Raw genomic sequence first — 7,312 nt, 5'->3', positions numbered from 1 at the left:
TGAGGTGCTCCTATGTTGGGTGCATATATATTTATAATTGTTATATCTTCTTCTTGGATTGATCCCTTGATCATTATGTAGTGTCCTTCCTTGTCTCTTGTAACATTCTTTATTTTAAAGTCTATTTTATCTGATATGAGTATTGCTACTCCAGCTTTCTTTTGATTTCCATTTGCATGGAATATCTTTTTCCATCCCTTCACTTTCAGTCTGTATGTGTCCCTAGGTCTGAAGTGGGTCTCTTGTAGACAGCATATATAAGGGTCTTGTTTTTGTATCCATTCAGCGAGCCTGTGTCTTTTGGTTGGAGCATTTAATCCATTCACGTTTAAGGTAATTATTGATATGTATGTTCCCATTACCATTTTCTTAATCGTTTTGGGTTTGTTTTTGTAGGTCCTTTTCTTCTCTTGTGTTTCCCACTTAGAGAAGTTCCTTTAGCATTTGTTGTAGAACTGGTTTGGTGTGCTGAATTCTCTTAGCTTTTCTTTTCTGTAAAGCTTTTGATTTATCCATCGAATCTGAATGAGATCCTTGCTGGGTAGAGTAATCTTGGTTGTAGGTTCTTCCCTTTCATCACTTTAAGTGTATCATGCCACTAACTTCTGGCTTGTAGAGTTTCTGCTGAGAAATCAGCTGTTAACCTTATGGGGTTCCCTTGTATGTTATTTGTCATTTTTCCCTTGCTGCTTTCAATAATTTTTCTTTGTCTTTAATTTTTGCCTATTTGATTACTATGTGCCTCGGCATGTTTCTCCGTGGGTTTATCCTGTATGGGACTCTCTGCACTTCCTGGACTTTGGTGGCTATTTCCTTTCCCATGTTAGGGAAGTTTTCAACTATAATCTCTTCAAATATTTCCTTGGGTCCTTTCTCTCTCTCTTCTTCTGGGACCCCTATAATGCAAATGCTGTTGCGTTTATTGCTGTTCCAGAGGTCTCATAGGCTGTCTTCATTTCTTTTCATTCTTTTTCTTCATTTTGTTCTGTAGCAGTAAATTCTACCATTCTGTCTTTCAGGTCACTTATCCGTTCTTCTGCCTCAGTTATTCTGCTATTGATCCCTTCTAGTGAAGTTTTCATTTCAGTTATTGTGTTGTTCATCTCTGTTTGTTTGTTCTTTAATTCTTCTAGGTCTTCTTAAAATATTTCTTGCAGTGCTTCCCTGGTGGTGCAGTGGTTGAGAGTCTGCATGCCGATGCAGGGGACATGGGTTCGTGCCCCGGTCTGGGAAGATCCCACATGCCGCGAAGCGGCTGGGCCCGTGAGCCATGGCTGCTAAGCCTGCGCGTCCAGAGCCCGTGCTCCGCAATGGGAGAGGCCACAACAGTGAGAGGTCCGCATATCACAAAAAAAAAAAAAAAAAAAATTTCTTGCATCTTCTTGATCTTTGCCCCATTCTTTTTCTGAGGTCCTGGATCATCTTCACTATCATTATTCTGAATTCTTTTTCTGGAAGGTTGCCTATCTCCACTTCATTTAGTTGTTTTTCTGGTGTTTTATCTTGTTCCTTCATCTGGTACATAGCCCTCTGCCTTTTCATCTTGTCTATCTTTCTGTGAATGTGGTTTTTGTTCCACAGGCTGCAGGACTGTAGTTCTTCTTGTTTCCACTGTCTGCCATCTGGTATATGAGGCTATGTAAGAGGCTTGTGCAAGTTTCCTGATTGGAGGGACTGGTGGTGGGTAGAGCTGGGTGTTGCTCTGGTGGGCAGAGCTCAGTAAAACTTTAATCCACTTGTCTGCTGATGGGTGTGGCTGGATTCCCTCCCTGTTGGTTGTTTGGCCTGAGGCAACCCAACACTGGAGCCTAAGTGGGCTCTTTGGTGAGGCTAATAATGGTGGACTCTGGGAGGGCTCACACCAAGGAGTACTTCCCCGAACTTCTACTGCCAGTGTCCTTGTCCTCATGGTGAGACACAGCCACCCCCTGCCTCTGCAGGAGACCCTCCAACACTAGCAGGTAGGTTCAGTCTCCTGTGGGGTCACTGCTCCTTCCCCTGGGCCCCAATGCAGACCCTACTTTGTGTGTGCCCTCCAAGAGTGGAGTCTCTGTTTCCCCCACTACTATCGAAGTCCTGCAATCAAATCCTGCTAGCCTTCAAGGTCTGATTCTGTAGGAATTCCTCCTCCTGTTGCCGGACCCCCAGGTTGGGAAGCCTGACGTGGGGCTCAGAACCTTTACTCCAGTGGGTGGACTTCTGTGGTATAAGTGTTCTCCAGTCTGTGCATCACCCACCCAGCAGTTATAGGATTTGATTTTATTTTGATTGCGCCCCTCCTACCATCTCATTGCGGCTTCTCCTTTGTCTTTGGATGTGGGGTATCTTTTTTGGTGAGTTCCAGTGTCTTCCTGTCAATGGTTGTTCAGCAGTTAGTTGTGATTATGGTGCTCTTGCAAGAGGGAGTGAGAGCACGTCCTTCTACTCCGCCATCTTGAACAAATCTCCACACAACACTTTTAAGTCAGTCAGTTAACCTCTTATGAATTTCTGTTGCCCTCTCCGTCTCACATTACTATTAACTGCACAACACCCTGAATTTTGCCACTCTCCTGCCCTTACCAGAAAGGGAACCTCACAATCGTCTTGCTTCAGCTAGGGTCTTTCTGTACCTCGCTCAGCTTTATTAGAGAGGATTCTCTCTTTTAGAATTCTCCCTTTGAGAATAGTATTTGTTGATGGGTCATACTTCAGAATCGAAACTGGAGATTACCATGCCATCATTAATGCTATCACTAATCTCAACTCTCCATTACAGGAGAGTCCTCTACCTGAGGGAAAGTTAGTCCAGACGACAGAATTTATAACACTTATTAGAGCTTGTCAGTTAGCCGAAGACCAGAGAATAAACACATATACAGATAGCAGGTATGCTTCTGGAGTAGTACATGCTGCTTTAGAAACAAAAAGATTCTCTCACTTCTGCTGGAATCCCTATCAAAAGTGGACGACAAGTTAAGAAATTTTTAGATGCACTTCAACTTCCCAGTGAAATGGCTATTGTAAAGATTGAGGCCCATGGTAACAGAGACAAAAAGATCAAATGGAAGTTAAAGGAGATGCTCTAGTAGATAATTTTGCCAAACAAGCAGGTTTAACCAAGGTTATGATACTAACTAACTCCCTAAAAGACAAATCTCTGGATTGAGACAAAGAAGCCGTTATCAAATATCCACATCAAAAATCCAGCCCATGATTTGGAAGAGGAAGAATGGAAGAAGTGTGGTGTATACTTCACTTAGATAATCCTTGAGACTCTCAAGATGACAGATTGGTGGCACCAGATGATTTCAAATGGATATTAGCTGAATTTCTCTTTGAAACTACGCATCAGGGTGAAGACATATTGCTTACTATCTTAAATCAATGTTGGTGGGAAAACTTTAAAAGACAGCTGAGATTATTTTGGGGACATGTGTTACTTGTGAACAACATAATCCTGGAAAAACTGTAAAGATGAGGCATGGCCAGGAACCAAAACCTCCAGGACCCTTTGAACACCTTCAGATAGATTTTATCCAGCTTCCACTCTCCATGGGATTTATTTATTTTTAGGATGGGTTACAGCATTTTCTTGCTGAAAATCTTCTTTGCTGGACATTCTTTGCAGTCTCTAAAACGCTGCTTGATTTTGTGTTTCGAATCTGGGGTATACCAGCTTTTATATTGAGTGACCAAGGCATACAATTTACATGAACTACTATAAAAGAACTTTGTAAGGCATCACTCTTTCTCAAAAACTATGCTGTCCTTACCACCCACAAGCTTCTGGAAAGATGAAAAGAACCAATAGAATTAAATTAAATTAAAATAAGCAAAACTAAAAAATAAGATTAAAATTAGCAAAACTTTCAGAAATTCTTGAGCTCTCTTGGCTAGAGGTACTCCCACTAGCCCTTTTGGCCACATGTCTCAGTGACACATTGGTTATATCCCTATGAACTGTTAACAGGAAGGCACATACTTTTAGAAATTTCACCCCTGATATTAGACTCTTTTCCGCTGCATGCAGATGTGGCAAAATATTGCAGGTCCTATAATGGACACGTTAAGGCCAGCTTCACACGACGCTTCTTAAATTGGCTCTTTGTGATCATCAACTAGGAAATTTCATCTATTGGAAGAGACACTGGGAAAAACCTCTCTTGAACTTCACTGGAAGGGACCTTATTAGGTACTGTTAACAACTGTTGAAATACCTTTCTAGGCCCAAGATGGAGCCACTCCTGCCTGGGGTGCCACATTTAGTAAACTGAAACTTAGATAACTTTCGCATCCCTTTAAATGCTCCACTTGACCAGAAATGCAGTATATATAGTCGGTCAGTCCCCAAATGCAAGCCAGCTCTTGGCCTTCTCACCCAAACATGGTTGACAGTGGGGCCCCAGCCAATCAGATATTTTCTGTTTTTCTCTTTCCTTTTCTTTCTTTATCCTGTAAAAGCTTCCTTCCTTCTACCCCATTTTGCAGTTCTCCAGAAGGAGATTGTCTACTTCATGAAGTGTTAAGTAAAGTTTGTTTGTATCACCTAAGTTGTCTTCTTTAATCATTTTTTAACAACAAATATATTAGTGAAACTTCAGTAAGTCAATTTTTTTTTTTTTGCCGTACGCAGGCCTCTCACTGTTGTGGCCTCTCCCGTTGCGGAGCACAGGCTCCAGACGTGCAGGCTCAGCAGCCCTGGCTCATGGGCTCAGCCGCTCCGCAGCATGTGGGATCCTCCCGGACTGGGGCGCGAACCCATGTCCCCTGCATCGGCAGGTGGACTCTCAACCACTGCGCCGCCAGGGAAGCCCAGTAAGTCAATTTTTGACAACTTTTCACAGCTAAATAAGCAACTCAGTTCCATATAACTGGAAATCTACTCCAATAGGGGACTTCAAGCTGAGGATTATCACAGATCCTTTAGAAGCATCTGATCTTTGGAAATAGACAATGGACTGAAGACCTTGGAATAAGCACATGGCCTTGGAAAGTGGACAGATTCCAACTAAGACATTGTACCAGGACCCCTGTCTAATTGTTGTTTTGTTTTTGACTGACTTACTGATATTCTCCTTCTCTATTACTATATAGATCACTGATGTTTTCTACCCAGAATGCTCCCTTCTCTCCTTTTCCCCCCTCTTTATTATAATTGTTGGATCAGGACATAGTCACTCTTCTTAGATTGCCCCAGATAGGACCCTCTGCCCTCAGCCTTACTGACTGTTGGATACGCCATTCATCATTGGATTCTCACAATGAAAACGTATAGGCTAGCATCAAATGAGATCACGGAGAACTATAGCCAATGGCTATTCCACTTGCACCTACATGGACAAACTACATTAAACACATTAACCTGTGACTCTGCTAGTTTTCTTTCTCCCAGAGAAAGAATCAATTAGTACAATCTATTGATCAGACCCCAGGTAATTCTAAATTTGAATTCAACAAACTTTGTAGGGTGATGGGCCAAATACTTGCCACTTGGAAGAGACTAATAGAGGTCTAAGTATGTAAGTTCTTGGTTCTGATTTCATTTTATGATAAAATCTTTTTTCTCTGATCTCCATGTGCCCCTATAGGCTACTACTTCCTTTGCAGGCGGAACACATGGTCTTGTTTGCCTCAGACTAAGATTTTATCCAATTTAGTAATAGCATCCCAAGACTTCTTTATACACCTAGATGTTAATTCTATAAACTACCAAGGATGGAAATTCTGACTCAGATGCAAGCTACAAAAGGAGACCACCCTTGATTGTACAGGTACTCTACCCGGAGGAATTGCTGACTCATTGTTTATCCTAATAATCAGAGCAATCTTCTCAATGGTGAGAATTGTACAAATAGAAAAGACTATAAGATGAAGTTATCATTAACTTTGGCAGAAGTTATTAATGATACTACCTAATCTCTAGAAGGAATAGAAATCAGTCTCAACTCATTGGTATGAGCAGTGGTGGACAGTTGCATTGCTCTTGATCTCTTGTTTGCTAGTCATGGTGGTGTCTGTGACTGAATATTCAAACAGACAATGGGCAGATGATATATAACAATAGAACTTGACCCACAATCTCTGCAGCAGTCAGTCCAGGAAGCCAAACCATAACCTCTGCAACAATCAACCCAGAATTGTCCTAATTTGGTCATGTTTGCCAGCTTCCCTATTTTTTGTTCCTCATAACCAACCAGAGATCTATATGATTTATATCCCAGTTTAGGTATTTTTACATTTCGAAAATCAGAATATATAAAAAGTATGATTCTTTTCATAGTAGTACTGAAGACGAATCTTCCCCATATTAAAAAAAAATCAGTGTCATAAAAAATAGAAGCAGTTGTGGAAACAAAGACTATTGACATGAGAATAAACAGAAACTATTTATTCAGCGTTTGATATAGGAAGGATCATCCACCATCACCTGCATTTGGCGGAGACTCAAAGACAAGAGGGGAGTGGGAAAGGTTTATAAAGTAAATAAAGGGAAGACTTCAGAAATACTCTGATGAGAATTTGGGATGGGGGATCTGGAGGTGGACTAAGCAGAAGTAGAGCATCTTATGGCTGGGGGAGCATATCTGGCTCATATTTGGACTGCCCAGAGAAGCTAAATAAATAGCTTTCTTGAGGTATAATCGACATACAACAAACTTCACATATTTAAAGCATATATATCACCTGTGTTATAGACACACATACTCATGAAACCATTTTCTACATATCCAAAATCCTCTAAAGTTTTCTTCTTCCTTTAAATCTCTCTCCTGCTTCCTCTCTGCTTCCTTTCTATTATCAAGCATCCAGTGGTCTGTTTTCTGTTACTACATTAACTTTCATTTTCTAGAGCCTCATAAATGGGCTCACACAGTATATACCCTTTTTAAAATTTGTTTGGCTTCTTTCACTCAGCATAATTATTTTATTTAATGAGTTTTGTTAAAATTTTGCTAAGACTTTTTGCATCTATAATCATGAGGGATATTCGTCTGTAGTTTTCTTGTAAACTTCTCTCTGATTTAGATATCAGGATAATGCTGGCCTCATAGAGTGAGTTGGAAATTATTCCCTCCACTTCAACTCTTCAACTTTTTTGAAAGAGTTTCTGTAGGATTGGTAATATTTCTTCCCCAAATGTTTGATAGACTTCACCAGTAAAGCCAACTGGACCTGTACCTTTCTTTGTGAGAAGGTTTCTTTTTTTTTTTAATTGCAACTTTAACTTCTTTAATAGATATAGGACTATTTAGGTTATCCATTTTTCCTTGAGAAAGTCTGGTAATTTATGTCTTTCAAGGAATTTGTCCATTTTTTCCTATGATGTTGA

This window comes from Leucopleurus acutus (assembly GCF_964270905.1).
Source record: "Leucopleurus acutus genome assembly, chromosome: 5".
NCBI lineage: Eukaryota > Metazoa > Chordata > Mammalia > Artiodactyla > Delphinidae > Leucopleurus > Leucopleurus acutus.
This window is presented reverse-complemented; position numbering follows the sequence as displayed.